At 46.9% G+C, this 23,416-nt stretch overlaps 1 protein-coding gene across 2 annotated transcripts in view; it reads right to left on the bottom strand.

Annotated features, from left to right (window-relative positions):
* RASGEF1B (RasGEF domain family member 1B) overlaps nucleotides 1-23,416 on the bottom strand; it is a 255,872-nt gene that overhangs the window by 32,802 nt on the left and 199,654 nt on the right. Inside the window, exon 1 of one of the 2 annotated variants that reach the window (XM_082236504.1) lies at nucleotides 16,496-16,843. The exons of the other annotated variant lie outside the window; for it this stretch is intronic. The gene's annotated coding sequence lies outside the window, so the exon portion shown is untranslated. Of the gene's footprint in view, nucleotides 1-16,495; nucleotides 16,844-23,416 lie in introns of those variants that run through there. 2 annotated transcript variants of the gene reach the window in all.

The following is a 23,416-nucleotide window of genomic DNA, read 5'->3' on the forward strand; positions in this document are numbered from 1 at the left end:
TTTTGGCTAGCACAGTCCGGACTAGACAGCATCCTGGATGGCTGCCGTGGTCTAGGGTTTATGCATCAGGGTTTTCTCACACAGAGGATGCTTCAATCTCAACCAGTGGCTCCAAGTGCTACTTAATCGTTGCTCTTTTGTAGGAAATGCAACAGACTTTCTATGTCATTGAGGCACCACACACAGTGATCAACTCCCACCCAGGAATCAATGTTCCCACTGTGGAAGGATGTGTGTATCCAGAATTGGCCTTCACAGTCACTCACAGTAAAGGTAAAGGTAAAGGAACCCCTGACCATTAGGTCCAGTCGTGGCTGACTCTGGGGTTGCGGTACTCATCTCGCTTTATTGGCTGAGGGAGCCAGCATTTGTTCGCAGACAGCTTCCGGGTCATATGGCCAGCATGACTAAGCCACTTCTGGCGAACCAGAGCAGTGCAGGGAAATGCCGTTTACCTTCCCGCCGGAGCGGTACCTATTTATCTACTTTCACTTTGACGTGCTTTCGAATTGCTAGGTTGGCAGGAGCAGGGACCAAGCAACGGGCGCTCACCCCGTCACATGGATTTGAACCACCGACCTTCTGATCGGCAAGTCCTAGGCTCTGTGGTTTAACCCACAGTGCCACCCACATCCCATCTGTCACTCACGGACTGATTGTTAAAACCGTGTTTATGGAAGACAATCTTACTTGGCTACGAGTGATCGCTAAAGAAGACAACACAACAATTTCCAGTCACACAGCCTACAACGCATCCCATCCTTGATGCAGCCACGTGTTTGGGGAAAAGGAATGATCACATCAATAATGTCGGAAGAGTCATCTCCCCACCCCTCTGGGTTACGAGTCAAATTGCCAGGTATGTACATTTGTTCAAGTTTCATGCAACAGGTTGGCATGTCTCCAGAAGCATGCATCCACAGGGGCTACAGGCATGCAAATAATGAAATGGACAACAAGGAGGAGTCAAACAGGAAAGGGGAGAAACTGCTGTGTAAGAACACCCCACGTGTCATTCATCCTGAACAGTGCTGCTGGAGCTCTATGGCAGAGAACATGCTTTTCATACAGTTCAATCCCCAGCACCTCCAGTTAGGACATGGGAGAGACTCTTCTCTGAAGCCCTAGAGACTGATGCCAGTCAGTGTAGACCAGGGTCGGGCAAGGTTTACCTCGCTTGGGCCATTTCACTCCAGTGGAGATCCCTCCGTGGGCCGAACTCCACATGCACGTAAGTGCGCGCGTCCACGATTTCCGGTGTCTGCGTCTGCATGGACATGATTGTTGGCATCTGCGCATGCGCAGACGCGATTCCCGGCGCTACGGAAGCGAGTCTCCGCGCTGTGCTAGTTTAGCGCATCACATGGGGACTCACCGAGCGGGTGGCTCATTTCGGGGGTGGCTTGTGGGCCGGTTAAACGGCCCCCGTGCGTCACTTGTGGCCCATGGGCCTTAGGTTGCCTACCCCTGGTATAGACTGTATGGAGCTAAATGGACCAATGGTTTGACTTGGTATAGTGTTCCTGTGGGGCCAATTACACCCTTCCTGAAACCCTGGAGAGCTGGTTGCTGATTGTAATAGACAACCCGACAGACCGATGCCCTAAGGCAGCTTATCTTCTTCTCTCCCCGATAAGAAGATCCAGCTGGTGGCCCATCTAGTCCAGCCTTGTGTTCTCACAGTGGCCACCCAGATGCCTGTGGGAAACCCTCAAGGAGAACTGGAATCCAAGAGCACTTTCTGTTCCTGTGGTTTCCTGCAACAGGCATTCTGGAGCACTGCTCCCTTAAACCCATAGTGGCTAGCAGTCACTGATAGCCTTATTCTCCATGAACTGTGCTCTCCACCCAACACAGCTGAGACTCTGCAAAAAAGAGTGCCAGCACACTGCACACACATGTGTGCCTGGAAAGTGCTTAATTCCCCCCCTCCCCGCAAAGATAGCATTACAAGTGCAGATGCCACCTCTTCTCTTTCTCTATTGCATGGGTCAGCAAACTTTTTCAGCAGGGGACCGGTCCACTGTCCCTAAGACCTTGTGGGGGGCCGGACTATATTTTGGGGAAAAAGAATGAACGAATTCCTATGCCCCACAAATACCCCAGAGATGCATTTTAAATACAGTGGTGCCTCGCAAGACGAAAAGAATCCGTTCTGTGATTCTCTTCGTCTAGCGGTTTTTTTCGTCTTGCGAAGCAAGCCCATTGAAGGATTAGCGGATTAGTGCTATTAGCGCTATTAGAGGCTTTTAGAGGCTTATCTGCTGATCGGATCAGCTGATAAGTGGCTTAGCGCTATTAGCGCTATTAGCGGCTTATCTGCTGATCGGATCAGCTGATAAGCGGCTTAGCGGCTTAGAAAAAGGGGGGAAGGGGAAAAAAGAGCAGGAACTGGCAAGACATTGTCGTCTTGCGAAGCAAGCCCATAGGAGATTCGTTTTGCGAAGCACCTCCAAAACGGAAAACTCTTTCGTCTAGCGAGTTTTCCGTCTTGCAAGGCATTCGTCTTGCAGGGCACCACTGTAAAAGGACACATTCTACTCATGTAAAAACACACTGATTCCCGGACCATCTGTGGGCCGGATTTAGAAGGTGATTGGGCCAGATCTGGCCCCTGGGCCTTAGTTTGCCTAAGGGGACCCCTGACCATTAGGTCCAGTCGTGACCAACTCTGGGGTTGCGGCGCTCATCTCATTTTATTGGCTGAGGGAGCCGGCGTACAGCTTCCAGGTCATGTGGCCAGCATGACAAAGCCACCTGGCGAACCAGAGCAGCGCACGGAAATGCCGTTTACCTTCCCGCCGGAGCGGTACCTATTTATCTACTTGCACTTTGATGTGCTTTCGAACTGCTCGGTGGGCAGGAACAGGGACTGAACAACGGGAGCTCACTCCATCACAGGGATTCAAACTGCCAACCTTCTGATCGGCAAGCCCTAGGCTCTGTGGTTTAGACCACAGTGCCATCCATGTGGGTTTGCCTACCCATGCTCTATTGGGGGTTGTTGTTATTGATGTTGTTGTTGTTTTGATGGGGGGCAGACTCTTTTAAATGGTAAATAAATGCAGGACCTGGTGTGTGCCAGTCCAGGAAAGAACCCGATTTTGGAAAACAAATGGTAACAGAACAGCCTGTCAATACGTAGCTTCTCTCCCCATCCTCCTTCTCCATCTGTGTGCTCCAAAACTCCCAACAAAGCACTTTTCGGAGGGAGGCGAGGAGAAGCTATTAAAGTTATTAGCTGGATTCCTGGGGACAAAAAAAGATATGAAAGGAAGAAAACGCACCATGCAGCACAGAGAGCCAAAGGGTCTGGCTTGCTTCTGGCAACAGGTCAAGACAATGAAGGCATTCAAACTCTGCACGAGACTTGGAGGATTGAGAAAGGAAACAATAAGACAGAAAGCTAAAACACAGTCGCTTGGGGAAGGTGGAAGACACACCAAGCTGGAGAGACTCCCCTGGGCTGCCTAACCTCCCCCCCCCCTTCGCTAATCCCTCTTTTCAAGATGCCAAAGGAGATTTGCATCAAAATAAGGGACGGCAGCAGGCTCAGCATCTGAAAAGTCACATTCATCACTCTGAGCAGCTGTTCGACCAGGGATTGGATTCCTCCCAGCACCAATAAGTCAGGAGGAGGGGGGGCGGAGGGGGGTGCATGTGTGCATGAAGAGAAAGAATAAAACAGACCCACGTGCCTTCGCAGAAGGGGACAGACGCGCAGCAGGTGGAATTTTAGGCAGTGTGAGAATGCCACATGCTGCTTTGGAAGGAGAAGGCAGTTGGGGAAAGGAGAAGTGGGTAGGAAGTCCCTTTGTCTTCAGAGGGGATCACCAGCAGCAGAAAGAGAAGAGACAAATGGTACTTGGCCACTTCATGGCCGCAGATGAGCTCCTTTTCCCCATCACTTCCTCCCATCTGCTACTTTGCAAAACCCAAAACAGAAACATGCACCAGTTTTCCCCAAAGATGCTTCCCATAGACATCTCTTTGTCATACTCTAGAGGCAACAGAACACCCAGACTCTTCCTTATATCACCAATATAATTTTTTGGGATATGAGATAATGGGAGGGATCCAGAGACCTACTTTAGACATCTAAAGGCAAAAGCACCCCTTGTTTGTTTGTTTGCTTGTTTTTTAAAAGCCAAACAAACAAAGGACCACAAATTCCAATACAGTACATCCTTGAATGTAAACATTTCAAAATACATTCACATAAGACACTGATAAGTATGCTTGAATTCAGAGTGGGAAAATGTTTCCCAAGCCTTTCATTGATGGGATGGTCAGCTGAGAGAGCGCAAATTAGGAATTAGCACAAGCGCAAATGTATTAGAATCCTATCGCCGTCACCCAAAAGGACACAGGATGCAAGATTTAGAATAAAGACGACAACTCCTGTCCAAATCTAAACAATTTATCCTCTGCATATCATAGAACTGCGGAGTTGAAAGGGACCACAAGGGCCATCTATAGTCCAAGCCCCTGGGATGCAGGAATCTTTTGTCCAAGGTGGGGCTTGAACCCACAACCCTGAGATGTTAGAGCCTCATGCTCTACTGACTGAGCCACTCTGTTCCATTGGAGCCAAGAGGAACATCACCATGCAAGGGGAAGGACCACAGCTCAGTGGCAGAGCATCTGCTCTGCATGTGGAAGGTCGCAGGTTCAATCCCTGGTATCTCCAGGCAGGGCTGGGAGAGACTCCCTTCCTGAAACCCTGCAGAGATGTTACCTGTCAATATTGAACTAGATCATGGGTAGGCAAACTAAGGCCCAGGGGCCGGATCCAGCCCAATTGCCTTCTAAATCCGGCCCACAGATGGTCCAGGAATCGGCATGTTTTTACGTGAGTAGAATGTGTCTTTATTTAAAATGCATCTCTGAGTTATTTGTGGGGCCTGCCTGCTGTTTTTACATGAGTAGAATATGTACTTTTATTTAAAACGCATCTCTGCATTATTTGTGGGGCATAGGAATTCGCTCATTTATTTTTTCCCCAAAATATAGTCTGGCCCCCCACAAGTTCCGAGGGACAGTGGACCGGCCCCCTGCTGAAAAAGTTTGCTGACCCCTGAACTAGATGGACTGATAACCTGACTTGGGGCTCCTCCAGACTTTCACTTCCCCTACTGCTTTCCCCTGGAGAAATCCAGTCTTTACCACTGAATCGGAGCAAATGTCAACTGGTTTTTCCTCCGGATTGACATTTGCACCAGCTTATCGCTAAAGTGCATGCAGGCTTGCGCTCAGATCTGTGATTCTAGGCATGGGGACAAGCGCAAGTCTGCACGAGGCCTCCATATAAGGCAGCTTCCTATGTTCCTAAGTGGGCATCAAGATATGCTCATCAGCATATACAAGCTGGCTTCCTGTGTAGCCCAGTTGTTCTTTGCTGGATAAGGATGCCTGGATGCTTACTTCTGTAGGAGCGTGGGGTTTATTTTCCCACCGGCAGCCAGTTACTGCAATGGCACTGACACGGCCTGGCCCACCAATTTAATTCAATAAGGCATCACTTCTGTGTCTGCTTGTACATTGGAGTGGAAGGCGAGGGATGCTGGTCGTTCATTCGGAATGCACCACTCGCTCGGGCCAGGTTACTGAATGAGACGCACGATGCATTGTCCAAATGTCAGAGCAGATATGAAAGTGTGAAGAGCATAAATATAGGCCACCTGTCAATGGCCTCATCTAATGCAAACAGTACCGGGGGGGGCGATAAGGGGAGAATGGGCTCCATGGGATTTCAACAGGCATTCATGCAGAAAACAAGGTTCTCATAGATTTAAATCATCCAAGAATTCAGCTTTCGTTGGCAAATTCTTGACAGAACGAAACACACTGGGCAATCTCCAGTTGTGCCCACCCATGAGAGAAAAGGCATTTGCTCATAGATTCAGAGCTGGGAGGGACCCTGAGTTTCATCCAGTCCACCCCACCTGCAATGCATGAATATACAGCTGTGTAATGGGACTTCTCCTTGCTCCCCTCTGTGGCCCCTTAGGCCCCTCCCCAGTCTGCTCTGTGGAGTTGAGGGATCCTCCAGAGCAGATCAGGGGGCAATGTTTGAAACTCAAGATATATGAGCTAGGTCCTTAAACCAGGGCTCCTTAAAACAGGGTTGTTACAGTGGCCAAACGGAATGTCACACTTTGGGGCCGGAAGACTTGAGAGTTGCATTTTCCAATACAACCTTTTGGTTCCTGAAATTCATTCTGATCATGCAGATCAAATATAGTGGCTAGAATTCTACAGGTTGTATTGCTAGCATGTGAAAACGGTCAAGATCCAAGGATCCCCAGGCATGCACCTCCAAGATGGTGGAGATGTCCAACACCATCTTGGCACCCGGGCATCTTTCCTTGGTTGCAAAGGGCCAATAGGTAAAGGGACCCCTGACCATTAGGTTCAGTCGTGACCGACTCTGGGGCTGCGGCACTCATCTCGCTTTATTATTATTATTATTATTATTATTGGCCGAGGGAGCTGGCGTACAACTTCTGGGTCATGTGGCCAGCATGACTAAGCCGCTTCTGGCGAACCAGAGCAGCGCATGGAAATGCTGTTTACCTTCCCGCTGGAGCGGTACCTATTTATCTACTTGCACTTTGACATGCTTTCAAACTGCTAGGTTGGCAGGAGCTGGGACTGAGCAACGGGAGCTCACCCCGTTGCGGGGATTCGAACCGCTGACCTTCAGATCGGCAAGTCCTAGGCTCAGTGGTTTAACCCACAGCGGTGTCCTTGGGGAGGAAGAGGTGCTACACTACGACTACCACGTTGTCCTTGAGTGGCACCAGCCTTTTAAAGACCAGTTTCTCTTTGATATTTTTTCTGACGCTTCTTTTTTCTCCCTTCTCTCTGCATGTTTTCTTCAAAGCCGGGCTTAAACCGGCCGAGCTTCCTCTAAACGCAACCCCTACCCCTCTTTTTAACAAAACAAAAGGCACAGCTTATGCGTTTCAGGACCCAAGATCCAACCAGCTTGCTTAGCGTGAATTAGGAGGACAATAATGGCATGACAATTCCGCCAAGGACCCTGGGAGAATTCCACCTCTGGCCCATTCGGTTGCAGAGAGATTTATGGAGTGAATTAATCTGAAAGGGGTGCACGATGGACTTAGGCCCCAGCCAAAGCCTTCAATAAAACTTCCCCTGTGCGGCAGGAGATCGTTTGAGGCAAAAAGCTGCTTTTCTATGTCATTATATACAACCAAGCAGCTGGAGGACGGGAAGGAGGGGCTGCTGGGCAGCGGCCCATGCTCAAGTATAGCACACCGTTCTAGTTTTCAGCCTCACAGATCAAACTAATCCAGGGGCTGGTGCTTCCTTAGCCTTGGGTGTGTGAACCCAAATGGTGAACAAGTGCCAGAGCAGCTTTCCCCAAGCTGGTGCCCTCCAGATGTTTTGAACTGCAGCTCACATCAGCCCCAGTCAGGACAGCTGTCTAGAGGGCACCATGTTGGGAATGGCCGCACTTGAGAACCTGCAGAAGGAGCAGACTTGGTTTCAAGGATTTTGGATAGCAAGGCTCAGAAAGAGGCCTTGGGACCCTGGTGCTGTTCCCAATAAGACTGAGCTAGGCTAGGTGAACCTGTGAGCAGATTTATGTGTCAGGTGTATCATTTTAAAAAAATTTAAATTACTAAGATGTGTAGATACAGTGGTACCTCTGGATGCGAACGGGATCTGTTCCAGAGCCCCATTCACATCCTGAGTAGAATGCAACCTGCGACTGCGCATGCGTGGGTCATGATTCGCCGCTTCTGCGCATGCGCGTGACGTCATTTTGAGCATCTGCACATGCGCGAGCGGCGAAACACGGAAGTAACGCATTCCATTACTTCCAGGTCACCATGGAGCGTAACCTGAAAACACTCAACCTGAAGCACATTTAACCCAAGGTATGACTGTATTTAATGCTAGGGAGTACAAGGATCTCAAGGTTATTTCCTTTTTAATAAATTTGGTTTATCCAGGATTGAAGCTGGCCTGGTATCATTTTCAGAAGTGCTCGTTGTTGATACCTTAGATCAGGGGTCAGCAAACTGTTTCAGCAGGGGGCCGGTCCCCTGTCCCTCAGACCTTGTGGGGGGCCGGACTATATTTGGGGGTGGAAATGAATGAATGAATTCCTATGCCCCACAAATAACCCAGAGATGCATTTTAAATAAAAGCACACATTCTACTCATGTAAAAAGACGCTGATTCCCGGATCATCCGTGGGCCGGATTTAGATGATGATTGGACCGGATCTGGCCCACTGGCCTTAGTTTGCCTACCCATGCCTTAGATTAGGAGAAGGAGAACAATTTTCTCTTGAAGGCCCCATTCGAAAGAAGTTTAAACTGAATGTGGGCAGAATCAGCAGTGGGCAAGGAAACTTCTCTTTTTCTGCCACTTCTCCTATTTCCTTCCTCTATGCCATCCCACAAAATCAGACTAAGGCACTGCAGTTTGCCTCAGATAAGCTTGCAAAATTTGCATCTCTTGGTTCTGCTGATGAAGTGCAGAAGCTGAGGAGAAATGCGACACTGATCCAAGTTGGCCATTTAAAATGCACTTATTGAGGATCTGCCACCAATTGTGGCTCCCTCCTAACTAAATGCACATATCCGCATTTGCAAATAGTCGTACCTCAACTCCCAAACGCCTTGGGAGTCGAACGTTCTGGCTCCCGGAAGTGTGTGTTCTGGTTTTCAAACGTTTTTTCGGAAGCCGAACATCTGATGAGCTCTCTGCGGCCAATCAGAAGCCGCGCTTTGGAAGTTGAAGGTTTCGGAAGTCAAACCGACTTCTGGAACGGATTCTGCTCGACTTCCAAGGTACGACTCTATATGAAAGTTCAACCCTCCTCCCTGCGCGCTTGCTGTTCACAAGCTTACAATTTGTAGAGGTGTACAGCTAAGATGCTTGACACAGACATGTGAAAATATATCAATTAGCCACAAGATGGGTTTCGACGAAAAAGCACAGAGTTCAAGATCTGAAGAAATGCATGCAGCCTCAGGACTTTCTTGTCTGGTGAAATCTAATCCAATTGCAGCAATGCTAATTTCTTCCAATATAAAACTGATCAAAAGCAGGAGAAAGAAGACCTGGTTTCAGGACGGCCAGCCTTCAGCAGCTGGGCTATTTCATCAGCCAGCAATTCTCCAGTTGAGCAGAAGGTGGAACCTGGCTCCAAACCCTTGGATCAAAGTCTCAGCCTCTCAAATCATCACACCTACAAAGTCAACAGATTAAGTGGGATCTTCCGAGTACACATTAAGAAGCAGGCATGGTAGATGGGAAAGAAAAGGGGACTCTTTATCTCCGTGTACAGCTTACAAGAAAATGTTACAGAGGGGAATGCTTTGGGGATGATTAAGAGACTTTAACTTTTAACCTCTTATTCAGACAGACTTAAGGCATGCACACCCACACGCTTTATGGGGCACTTGGAAAACAAAACTCTACAGAGCGAGGAAAGCAGCTCTGAGTCACTCTGTTATCTTGCAATATGTCTCGGGAACTTGGCTTCACTCTGATTATTTTTACATTAGGCTAGACACACACACACACAGGCTTCCAAGTACACTAATAGCAGACTTTGTAAACCTGGTGCCGTCCAGATGTTTCAGACTAGAACTCCCATTCTGTAGTCCAAAACAGCTGGAGGGCACCAGGGTAGCAAAGGACAATACAGTGGTACCTCAGGTTACATACGCTTCAGGTTACACACTCCGCTAACCCAGAAATATTACCTCAGGTTAAGAACTTTGCTTCAGGATAAGAACAGAAATTGTGCTCCGGCGGCGCGGCGGCAGCAGGAGGCCCCATTAGCTAAAGTGGTGCTTCAGGTTAAGAACAGTTTCAGGTTAAGTACAGACCTCCAGAATGAATTAAGTACTTAACCCGAGGTACCACTGTACATTTTTTGCTTATGTGAGGTTTCATTTCACAACTCACAACAATACAATAATGACTTGCAGTTGGTCGTATTCTTGTCCATATCATCACATTACCTGGTAGCGGCCTTTTTTGGCCAAGGCTGCGGTAGATCAAATCCAAATCAGAGATAGTGCAGTAACTCTTAATGTAAATTTAACAGAATCAGGGAAAAGTAACCAGGGAGAACATTCTGTATCTCGTTACAGTTTAACCCAGGGACATCCAATGGATGCCTTTGAGAGGATAAGGCTCTCAAAGGCATCAAATCATGAAAGATGCCACCTATCAGTCGTCCGGGATCATGAGTAAAAGCATTCGCTGCCTGCCATGAATGTTTCCAGCAATATTATTTTCTGCAAAGTTTTTCTCTGCACTGGCGGAGGAGAGGCAGGAACGGCGGACACCTGCCTTGGCTAGCAGAGTTCCCCCAGGCCTTGGATAGCAGCAGAAAGAAGGCTGCAACAGGTGTTACTGGAAGAACTGCCCTGACTGGGTGCTTTTCAGGTGTGCCTCATCAGTTAACAGACCCAAGTGCTCCCACACAGACAACACAAACAGTTCCAGAGAAAATCATCTGAAGACCGCAGCCCAAGAGAAAGCATAAAACCATCTACAGTACCTATTAGAAACACATTTGCCAGATGAGTTTCTGTTCTTCATAATTGCACAGAGATAGGGAATCACCCTTCCCACATTCCCAAGTCACACAGCTCAACAGTCCTTCTTGAAGGTTTTTGCCTGACTTGCACATAATCTCCTTTCTTCTAACTTGAATCCATTGATTTGGGTTCTAACCTCCAGAGCAGGAGAAAGCAAGCTTGCTCCATCCCTCATGTGGCTGTACTCAATACTGCAACATTTTGTTGCAGGTCCACTTGCCACCTCCCATCTCTAAACAAGGTCAGATGTTAACAAGACCTTCCCAGCTATGCTCTATTCAGCATTAACCAGGTGTAAAGATTCAAACCCTTTCCCCTGTCTGATGCTCTCTCACACGGTTTATTTTTTCCACCTCCTTCCAGGAGCTAGTTTCTATGGGGGCAAATACTATCCCTGTGTTAAGCCATCTTTGGAAAGATTGCTTGCAACCTTCCCCACAGAATAATAATTGCAATACAGGTTTGCCCAACTCTGATATAGAAAAAACAGCACTTGGGTAGTTTCTCCTCGCAACAGCAGTATATAATAATTGAAGTCCATCTTCTACACTTTTAGTATCACCCTAACCACACTGATGACAAATCTATCAGCATGCAAAAGCTGCTTCGATACATGGATGGTGGCCAACAGATTGAGGTTGAATCCTGACAAGACAGAAGTACTGTTTTTGGGGGACAGGAGGTGGGCGGGTGTGGAGGACTCCCTGGTTCTGAATGGGGTAACTGTGCCCCTGAAGGACCAGGTGCACAGCCTGGGAGTCATTCTGGACTCACAGCTGTCCATGGAGGCACAGGTCAATTCTGTGTCCAGGGAAGCTGTCTACCAGCTCCATCTGGTATGCAGACAGAGACCCTACCTGCCCACAGACTGTCTCGCCAGAGTGGTGCATGCTCTGATTATCTCTCGCTTGGACTACTGCAATGCGCTCTATGTGGGGCTACCTTTGAAGGTGACCCGGAAACTACAACTAATCCAGAATGCAGCAGCTAGACTGGTGACTGGGAGAGGCCGCCGAGACCACATAACACTGGTCTTGAAATACCTACCATATATTGGCTCCCAGTACGTTTCCGAGCACAATTCAAAGTGTTGGTCCTGACCTTTAAATTCCTAAACAGCCTCATTCCAGTATACCTGAAGGAGCGTCTCCAGGCCTATCATTCTGCCCGGACACTGAGGCCCAGTGCTGAGGACCTTCTGGCAGTTCCCTTGCGGCAAGAAGCCAAGTTACAGGGAACCAGGCAGAGGGCCTTCTCAGTAGTGGCACCCGCCCTGTGGAACACCCTCCCTCCAGATGTCAAAGACAAAAACAACTACCAGACTTTTAGAAGACATCTGAAGGCAGCCCTGTTTAGGGAAGCTTTTAATGTTTGACAGACCTCTGTATTTTAATCTTTTGTTGGAAGCCGCCCAGAGTGGCTGGGGAAACCCAGCCAGATGGGCAGGGTATAAATATGTTGTTGTTGTTGTTGTTGTTGTTGTTGTTGTTGTTGTTGTTGTTGTTGTTGTTTTTATTATTATTATTAATTATTATTATTATTAATTATTATTATTATTATTATTATTATTATTATCAACAACCATATCACACAGCCATAAATCCGGGTTAGGGAACCTTTTCCAGACTGAGGGCCACATTCCCTTCTGAACCACTTTCCAAGGGCCACATACAAGTGAGCATTGGGCAGAGCCAGGGTGGGTGGAACCACAAACAGAAATGTACAGTAGTCTAGTTTTGACACGCACGCCCCATGTTCCACCCAGGCAACGAAGAGGCATTATCAGGGTTTCCATCCCTAGCATACAGAATTCATTCCACACTATGTTGGGGGAGGAAGGGACGAGTCACCGGTTGACACCCGAGTCTTACTTGCCAGATCTTATGATCAAAACAAGGCAGCTGCCCTACCAAACTCCAGATCTTCTCCCTGCCTTCCCTTTCTCTGTTCCGCATCTTGCCGGTCCTAAATTTAGAGGGCTTAGCAACACTCAGCCGCACTGTGGGAGGGTGTTTCCGCGTCTCCAGGCTTGGCAAGGCGAGCCAAAACAAACCCGTTAGTGCAGAAACGAGAGGGGAAGAGAACAGCGCAGATCTCCCAACAGAGGAGGAAGTAGACCAGCCAGACAAGACATTTTTAAAGGTCTGCCGCTCCTGTAAGCTTCAGCTCTGAATGATAAGGTTTCAGTTCTCCTCGATTCGCCCTGTTCTTTGCTTGTGCCACACACCAGCTTCATTGAAGCAGACAGCCCGTTGGGAGCTCCTGGGGAGGAGGAACCCGTGGTTCTCTCTCTCTCTCTATATATATATATTTTTACTGATTTTTTTAAACATATCAGTTCCAACAGTCATACAACGTAACTTCTCATCTTATACAATATTTTTAGACTTCCATCAACACCTCTGATGATTTTCCGTTCTTTATCCCTTATTATGCATTTCTTAGTTTCTAGATTACATTTAACTGTCCTTAACGAATAATTCTCTTCATAGTCTTTCTTGCAATATTTCAAATAATCCACCTTACAAAACTTCTTGCAGTCCTACTAGCGTAATCTGTTCATCACAATTGCTTTTCAAATAGTTCATATATTTGCTCCAGTCTTCTAACAATCTCTGATCCCGCAGGTTTCAAATCCTTCCTGTTAATTTATCTAATTCTGCATAGTCCATCAACTTCATCTTCCATTCTTCTTTCGTCGGTAGTTCTTCTTGCTTCCATTTTTGTGCCAATAATATTCTTGCTGCTGTCGTTGCATATAAAAACTTACAATCCTGTCTAAACCTGTGGTTCTCTATATGTTGTTAGACTACAGGTTGTATCACCCCAGCCCACTGCTCCTGTTGGCTGTAGCTAATGGATTCAAACAGCACCTGCCAAGCCACTAGCTCCCCACCCTTGACAAGGAGGATTCTAACTCTGGTATGGCTGATCTACATAACCTCGTGGCTTCAGTTCTAGGATAGGAGAACAGACACTTCATTGGCTATTGTCCCAAAGTGCCCTCTGCTTAATCAAGGTATGACAGGTAGCGATGATTGAAAGGGCAAATTCCACAGTTGACATCTCGTGTCCACTTCTGGGCACCACCATTTAAGAAGGATGTTGACAAGCTGGAACGTGGGCAGAAGAGGGCAACCAAGATGATCAAGGGTCTGGAAGCCAAGCCCTATGAGGAATGGTTGAGGGAGCTGAGTATGTTTAAGCCTGGGAAAGAGGAGACTGAGAGGAGACAGGATAGCCATCTTCAAATATCTCAAGGGCTGTCACATGGAGGATGGAACAAGCTTGTCTCCTGCTCTGGAGGGTAGGACTCAAACCAATGGCTTCAAGTTACAAGAAAGGAGATTCTGACTAAACATCAGGAATGACTCTCTGATGGCAAGCACTGTTCAACAGTAGAACAGACTCCCTTGGGAGGTGGTGGACTTTCCTTCCTTTGAGGCTTATAAGCAGAGGCTGGATGGCCATCTGTCACAGTCTGGATTCTTGCATAGCTGGGGGTTGGGCTGGATGACCCTTTCCAGCTCTACAATTCTATGGTTCTATGGTTCCTGTCCGCCATGAAGTCCTCCAATTCTGATTTCAAGCTTTTTAAACAAAGATGAGCAAACATTAACAGCAGAGGAGCTGGTTAGAAGGGCTTAGGTTGCATTTTCTTAAACCAGTCAAACTTACTTCCTAGTGAATACAGTATGTTTTGTGATCACGTTGCCACAGTGACATAGTGGAGCAGGGACTCACTAGTCATATCAGAGCAGAAACAATGGCATCATCTCCATGGGGCTCTATTTACCAATTCTCAGAATGCCAAATAAATAAGCTTTTCGCTGAGAAAGACCTACTAAATAAGATCTGCGGAGGAGGACAGGTTAGGTTACATTAGCATGCATAGCTAAAGGGCTAACCTGCCATTTTTATCCTGAAAATTCCAAGGTCCCTGGTATTATACCCAAAATGCCACAAAGCACCGAGCAATCTTCTGAGTCCAGCAGAACTCTTCATCAGGCTAGATATTAAGTAAAAGCTGAAGGGGCCAGAGTTCAGCAAGAAAGATGACTTAGTAGTGCTATAGTTTTTTGGGAGGTACAGACTCCCCTAAATTCCGGGAACCATTAAAGGGGCAGAATTGAATCAAGCCCCCTGAATTTCCAGAGCAATTCAATTGCTGGAAGAGCCAGGCTGATAATGAGTATGCGTTGTTAACAAAGGCAAGGTGATGAGCCATTAAGAAAGTGAGGACTCTGTGCCCAAGTGGGCAGAGACCAAAAGAATGTGGAGATTTTTAGGATTTCGGTTTCAGTTCTTTTCAGATCCCTGGCTACAGCTTGGGAGAAGCAAGAACCTTTGGTAGCACAAACCCCTGCATCATAGGTTCAGGGTAGGTAAATGGACCATATATCATAAAGACCACACAGTCTCTCTTGTGCCTTAACGTGAACCCTGGGCAAGTGCCTAGACCCCAGACTTTCACACAGCTCAGAGATTGGAGAGGGTGAAACAGTATTAAAGCCAGAATGCCTGCATTGATTAAGAAAAATCACTTTTACTGTACCGTCTTTAAAGGGGCGTACCTGTGGAGGGGGGTGTCTCACAAAAGAGCACCCATGCACCGTTACATCACTGGGTTGCAAACAAGTCTACACCAGTCTCACTGACTGACAAGCAAACAGCTTAAAGTACACAGTGGATGCATTTCAGAGTAGCTCAGTATCAGTTTACTGTTTACAAAGCCCTTTGAATAGAGGACCTAGCTGAAATCGCCCATTCTCTCACCTTTTGACATCAACTCCAATTACTGAACAACACTTTAAAACACATTTGAAGCCTGTGACTTCTCCTAAAAGAATCCTGAGCACTGCAGTCTGTTAAGGATGCTGGGAACTGTAGCTCTGGCAGGGGGGAACTACAGTTCCCAGGTTTCTCCACAAGAGAGTCCTGTGCATTAAATGTGCAGGGAATGGATCTGCCCTATAAAATCCCATCAATCCATCTGTCAAGTTATTCAGTTCTGTTCAAAGGAGCTGCCCTCTTGAAAGGTATACCCTGACCCCTCAAAGGAAGTCGTCTCCATGCACCCTCTACTACCGAGAAGAGTATTTTGGAATTCCTCTCTTGTTTACAAAAAAAAGAGCCCTAGGAAGTCAGCCTATATAAGGGAAGAAATGCATTCCTCGTTTTTTTACGCAGCATAGAAATTAACAAAAGGGGAATCCTGAATTCAAGTGACAAAAGAAAATACTGATGACCCCCTTAAATATTTTTTTACAAAAAAGAAACGTAAACAATGCGACTTAGCGATCCATGTGTCACTTAAGCAAGAGTACTGTGCTTAAAATTATAATGTGCGCGCACCCCTAAGTTATCCAAGGCTACCCCTGCGTCAAACTAGTTTCAAGAGCAAATAAACTGGTTTATGTGACCCGGGAACGTGGCCATATAGGCAGAAAACCACGCTCCGGATTCCCCACCTTCTCTTTCCAATCTCCTTGGCTCAGTAGCGCAAAGCACTTCGCGGTAAGTTACACTGATTTCCAAAGAAGGGGCCCTCCCACGTTCCACTCAATATAGCGCGTCACTAAAATACTAATAACCCACGGTGGGTCTACTCCCGAGGAAACGTTTTATAGCACGCAGGATCTGGTCCTCCGCACAAGTCCGCGAAATATAAAGGACAACAAGCTGTTGGAAGCAAGGTAGGTAAATTTCATGGGTGGCCCCAATGCTAAAAAAACCCCACACTTTGGGAAAAGGAAACACGGCAGAAATCGGTGGAACTTCACGAGTCAAGCGTACAACACGGTCCACATCGCTGCTGCGCTCAGACGACGCTACATCAACCCGAAGGCATTGACAGACACGGAAACGCTCGTTCCCACGCACGCGCGTCTTTTTACCTGGCTCAAAGGATCTCCGGATATAGGCTACAAGTTTTCTCCAGTTTCTGTCGCCTCTGTGCAAATCTTCCCGTGTCTCTTCTGGGCTCCAAAGCGCGGGTTTCCACTGCAGAGATGAACTCGGAGGCTCAGAGAGGAAAACTTCACCAAGCGCAGCCTTCCACAAGATCCAACCTCTGCGCGAGATCCTTCGCCCGAGGTCCAAGCAGCTCCGCGCACCGGTGCTGCTCTGCGCGACCTCCTAACAGCACCCACCCACCCCCCGTCTGAATTATGGAGGTAAAATAAATATGAACTTAAATCTATCAATCTAGCACCGCAACACCCGGCGCGCCTTTCTGTAGCTGCAAAACTGATCGCTCTGCCAGCCGCGAGCGTACTAGTAGCGCACACGCCCCCTTCTCCCGGGTCCTTTGGCTCCGCCCCCCCAGAATTCCTCCACCAATCCTAGCTCGGAATCTCTCTACCTACGGGGAGGGGGGAGGCGGGGGAGGAAGGAGAGAGCAGCGCTGAGAAGCAGAGATCAGAGCAGGAGGGAGTTTTGTTGTTTTCGTCTGTGTTTCACCGCCCACACCCCCTCCAAAAAAAAAAGCAAGAGCGAGAAGGATTTCCATAGAACTGTAGAGTTGGAAGGGATCCCAAGGGTCATCTAGTCGAAGCCCCTGCAATGCAGAAATTCTGCACACAGCGGTCCCCGGGTGGGCTCGAACCACCAACAGCAAAACGTACCAACGGATTTTTGATCAAGGAAATGGTTTGGGGGGGGGGGTTGGCAAGGTTAACCACAAGACTGTGATCGGATCTCTCATCTCTCTTAATTTCTTTGGAGATGGAGTGTGCGTTACATTTGCCTATGCCTACAGAGGCAGCAGAATGAGGTGGAGACTGTCTATAGCACTTCAGACATATTTTAATAATGCTTTTTTTAAAAAGTTAATCTTATTGTTTCGCTGTAGGGGTTAACTGTTTTGCTTGTGCAATCAGCATAAATCTCAGACCTGAGGATGACTCAAGCATCTTCCTGGGGTTTTTTTGCAACACTGCCCTAGGCACAGTTCCTCAAAAGTTAAAAATTCTACTGAGTTCAGTGGAACACTAGATAGTGACGTGGATAGTGGGAGAGAGGACTCAATGGAGTATCCTGCACAGGGCCGGCCACCCATGAGGCTCAGGGAAAGCGACCGCCTCAGGGGGCTGGATTCACCAGGACAGCAGATCCTAATGTCGACCTTTCTTCCCTCCTTGTTCCTGAAGCAGATCTTCCCTCACGTTCACCCCTGCTTCCCTGGCCAGGGCACCATTTAGGGGTTCACCTCAGGTGCCAAAATGCCCTGGGCCAGCCCCTAATCCTGAACTGAATCAATTCTCACGCTGCAGTGCAATGCTATGTTGCAGGTCCAACTTCTGATGATTATTCCCATTTTAAAGATGCCCAAATTGAGGCTGAAAGGAGGGCTAGTGACTTGCTCAAGAAGTCAGGGTAAGTGGGGAGGGCAACGCAGATTTAAAGCACATGGCCTCCCCTAGATAATCCTAGGCAGTTTCCCCCTCACACATTTCCCAAAATTCAATGAAATCCTGGCAAACATGAATCTTTAAAATGGGAATAATAATTATTGTTGTTATTTATTTATATGCCACCCTTCTAAATGGGTTGCTCCAACCATTCTGGGTGGCTCCCAGCAAAAAAACACTAAAAACGCAGTAAAGCATCAAACACTAAAAGCTGCCTTCAGATGCCTTTTAAAAATCACCTAGCTGTTTATCTCCTTGACATCTGATGGGAGGGTGTTCCACAGGGCGGGTGCCACTACCGAGAAGGCCCTCTGCCTGGTTCCCTGTAACCTCACCTCTCGCAATGTGGGAACTGCCAGAAGGCCCTCGGAGATGGACCTCAGTGTCCGGGCTGAATGACCGGGGTGGAGACGCTCCTCCAGATATACTGGGCTGAGGCCATTTAGGGCTTTCAAGGTCAGCAGCAACACCTTGAATTGTGCTTGGAAATGTACTGGGAGCCAGTGTAGATCCTTTAAGGCTGGTGTTATATGGTCCCGGCGGCTGCTCCCAGTCACCAGTCTGGCAGCCGCATTCTGGATTAGTTGTAGTTTCCGAGTCACCTTCAAAGGTAGCCCTATGTAGAGCGCATTGGAAGATAACCAGAGCATGTACCACTCTGGTGAGACAATAATAATGACCAGCTTGTTGCAATGGAGAGAAAAAAATTGCAGTGAAGTACAAGATAAATCAATCCTAGTAATAAGAGATGCCTGCAGTTTTAGAAGGCAGCCAGCAGGAGAAGCTTGACTAGATTAGGTTTCCTCCTGACTGCTATGAAGTTAATGTACAATGTAGGATTCATTTCTCCCCTGGCTGACAAATACTACTATCATGAAAGTAAGGAGGAGATTGGAGATAAAGTGTTACCTATACAGCAGGGGTTGGGGCTCTGTGGAATATCTTACAGTATTCGATTGCAGTGAAGTAATGGGCAATCAACTGCTTGTATTTGTTTACAGTACAGTCATACCTCGGGTTACAGACACTTCAGGTTGCATTTTTTCGGGTTGTGGACTGCCAAAACCCAGAAGTACAGGAATGGGTTACTTCCAGGTTTCGGCGGTCGCGCATGCGCCGAATCGCTAATGCTCGCTTTGCGCATGCGCAGAAGCACCGAATCGCAACCCGCATGTGCACAGACATGGGTTGCAAATGCTGTGGGTTGCGAACATGCATCCCACACGGATCACGTTTGCAACCCGAGTGTCCACTGTAGTTTATATAGGATGTCCAATTACGGTAAAATTATATTCGGGATTTTTAATGAAATACTTTCCATTAGTAACAAAAGTATGTACATTCTGTGCCTCTGTTTTTAAAACGTAGCATCCTTCATACAATTTGATTGCTGTCCCTTAGAGACAAATTTTTTGCTGTAGTCCGTATGGGGTTGAGGGGGAAAGAGAGGGTGGGAGAGAGAAATTTAGGGGAAATGTGGAAGGGGCGGAGAGGCGGGAAAAATTAAACTTTCATTCTCTGTATAATATATGAGTGGAGCTTTTCATGGGATTGTAGAGTTGAGGATCCCTTGCAGTATTCGTCCAATCCCTTGCAAATGCAGGAATATGCAGCTGTCACATTTTGTATTCTTATCAATACAAAATTGGGTGTGGCATGGAATGTCCTTTTAATAGTGTGGTCCAGAGGAAAAAAGTTCGAGAACCACTGCCCTAACAGAGGTATAAGGCAGAGTGGCAATTCTGCTGTCCCTCAATGCAACAGGCAAGGAAAAGAGATGCAAAAAAGGACTGTGGGAATATTGGTAGGAGAATTTGCCCCTGCCAACATACTGAGAAGGATCTGATCAGGGAAAGCCTTTATTGGATCACCCATTGGGCAATGCAGACATTTGCCTCAGGCTCAGGGCTTGCAGGAAGCGTCACATTGCAGAGTTCCCAAGTATTTTTCAGTCAGAGTGGCAGCAGGAGGCGGCCCCTGAGTCCTCCTGCTATTCTCAAGTTTATCTCCGAATGGTGATTCAGAGGTAGTCTTCCTTGAGCGCTTGCTCATGTGTCCGGAGGCGCTTGCAGGTGAGATCATTTGAGTGAGCTCGGTGGAGCTAGTGTTTTCCACAGCCAAAAATGTACAAGGACAAGACTAACTGTGTTGGAGGTGTAATGGAGGGGGAAGAAGCTGCTACGTCAGTGCCTTAGGAGGAAAAGCGAGTCGTGTCACTTCCGCTGGGCTCTGATGGAGGTGGTGGAAGGATAAGAGAGGGAAACGGAGTCACGATACATGAGCTACTGAGAAAACAGAAGCAGAACACCCGTGTTTCCCATTATTTATTTCTGTTCTCTATTATGACTAATCTGTATTCCTCAGGTGCCTCATATTTAAAATGTGTCAAGGCAATGTACATTCTAGAAATGTAGAGTTTGAAGGGACCCCAACATAGCTGTCAACTTTTCCCTTTTCTTGCGAGGAATCCTATTCGGAATAAGGGAATTTCCCTTAACAAAAAAGGGAAACGTTGACAGCTATGGACCCCAAGGATCCTCTGGTCCAACCCCCTGCAATTTAGGAATATTTTGCCCAATGTGGGGCTCTAATCCAGGACAAAGGTTCCCAAATTGTGGTCCTTGGGCCATCAAGAGTTGTCAGACCAAGCAATGTGCCTTCTGCCCCATTCCCCCACTGGCCCTATTCCCTTGCTCTTCTCCCCTGCCTTCTCTGGGACAAAATAGAATGAAGAAGAAGAAGAAGAAGAAGAAGAAGAAGAAGAAGAAGAAGAAGAAGACACTTAAACAAACAGATTGCACCCATTTCTTGGACGAAAGCTTGTAGACCGACAGAAGGAAACAAAGGCTGCCATATAGGTCAGATGATGAGGTATAGGAACATAACAATATTTAGCCCTTTCTGTATTTTTAAAATGATTGGTGGGTGGGTGGAGGTGCTATTTATTTATTCAATCAATCAATCAATCAATCAATCATCTATAGGCCACTCAATATACATTGTTGAAAAATATCTAAGTGGTTTACAATGTAAGATAAAACAAAATCGCAAGGCAAAGATACAAATAAAACAAATATATATGTTGTCAGTATCACCAATAAAAATCCAGAATCAAAATAAAGTACTGAGCAATGTGGTCTAAATATTTATAGTCAAGAAATGCCCGTTCTTCAGGGTACAACATTGCAGTCCCCCTCCCACCTAGTTTCTGTTCCTTAGTCCCCTCAGCAGACAGTCCCCACTGGGCTGTTTTTGGAGTTCCCCCCTCCTTCAGGGTTCCCCCCCTTCTTAAAACGGTTTTTACTTTTTCTATTTCTGCAAACCTTGGATTTCCCCAAACCCTGTGGCTTCCTCTCTCTTAGGAATGGGTGCTTTCTATTTTGACCACTAAAGTGCCAATCCCCTCTCCTGAAAATGGAAAACAGAACAGAAAACTAAGATAATGTTAGAGGGATACCAGTCAATCATGTATGTCAGCAAGAATTTCCCCTGGGGGTAGAGGACACAGTTAAAATACTGAAAGTGGGGAGCAGACTAATTTCCAACACACCAAAATTAGAAGAACTCTGCCTGTGCATATGCTATATTTCTAAAGCACAATTGCAGCACAATCTTTCTCTCAAAGAATTCTGGGCATTGTAGTTTCCCCCTCAGAGAGTTACAATCCCCAGCAACCCTTAACAGACTACAGTGCCCAGAATTCTTTGAGGGGGGAATTGTGCTTCAAGTGTGCTTTAAAGGTACAGTCAAACCTCAGTTGTCGAATGTGATCCATTCCAGAAGACCGTTCGACTTCCCAAATGTTCGACAACCAAGGCGCGGCTTCCAAATGGTTGCAAGAGCTTCTTGCACTCAAGCGGAAGCCGAGTCGGACGTTCGAGTTCTGAGGAACGTTCAAAAACAGGAGCATTTACTTCCGGGTTTTCAGCATTCAGGAGCCAAAATGTTCAAAAACAGAGCCGTTCGAGAACTGAGTTTTGACTGTATAGTGTGTACATGGCCTGTGCATTTTATTTCATACAGTATCTCAGGTTTTGCAGAAGCTCTAAACTCTTAAAAAAATAAAAATAATCTCAGGAATTTGGGGATACTGCCCCCTCCCCAGTGGAAGCTTAAGGTATCCAGTTTGACCAAGTCTCTGGAAAACTGGATCTGATTAGTCAATTTCTCTACAGGGGTTCTTGCCTTGGCATGAATGGGAGAGAGAGGAGAGCTTTTGCAAAGCAGAATTTCTAGGGAATTTTTAAAACCAGTTTCAGCAGAAAGGAAGAGACAAATAAAACCAAAAAAAGATTTATTTACGGGAAGTCCCAGAAACTGACACCCTTGGAAAGAACCCAAAAAGAATACATTAGGAATCACCATGTCAGAAGCCTCTTTTCAAGAAGTGTGATGAAATTTCTTTTCATTTTATTAAGCAAAAACACAATAAGGGAGAAGAACTTATTGACCCTGTCTCACCCCCACCTCCAGCTGACAAAAGGACCAGATTTCAGCTCTGCAGCTTGTGAGTTTCGCTGTCCAAAAAGGGAAGGAGTTTGGTTCCAGTTGCATTTGTCACATTTCAGCTCTAACTGGGGCTTCCTGGCTGGGCTGAAAATATCTGGCAAATTATCTAGAAGCCACTACCAGCTGTTGTACTAACTGTTGCCTTAAGAACGGACAGTGAGAGAAAGAGATGGAGTAATATCTCTACGTCACACACCTCCAGGAAGGCAACTTCAGCGCCTGTTAAGAAAAGCGGAGGCTTCAAATATAGCTTGATCAAAATCGCACGTAAAATGAGAGGGAAAACACTTTATGGGGTTGGCCAATCCAGCAAAGACAGAAGAACTAAAATGATTCAGCCAGGCAGCACAACACAAACCTGTTGTTGCACAGGTCTCAACCAGTTGCTTCCTTGTCCTGCACAAATAAATTAGCAATAGTTGCTGGTAACAGTGACAGGCAGCTCTATCTAGTCTTTGCATCCGGTGCTGTAAATCCCAGATTCACTTGGCTGGTGCAATTCAAGGGTTTTGGCTACAGATGGAATGCCTTTTAATAAGGCTCAGTTCTGTACATATACATTCTTTGCCAACCTCTCTCACTGTGAACCTGCCTCCTCCTTACTGTCACTTAATATGGATAGTAGGCTTCCTGTATTGCCATTACTTTTTCCTTGACCATATAACGTTGTCCTCCAAATCACTGCCTGCCCACGCTTTCCCCTCCCTTAATCTGGATTTTCTCATACTAGAGATAGTCCAAAAAGGAGAGGGTGTGAGAAAATCTGAAATGAAGGGTCACAGTATCAGGGTGCCAACTTGCCCCCTGACGTCATGTGTAATCGGGGGGGGGGCACAAACCAGGCACCCCCCACAGAGATCCCCATTGCACCCTGCTGGTGGTGGGGGCTGGGGAGTG

This window comes from Podarcis vaucheri, assembly GCF_965113315.1.
Source record: "Podarcis vaucheri genome assembly, chromosome: 9".
Lineage (NCBI taxonomy): Eukaryota > Metazoa > Chordata > Lepidosauria > Squamata > Lacertidae > Podarcis > Podarcis vaucheri.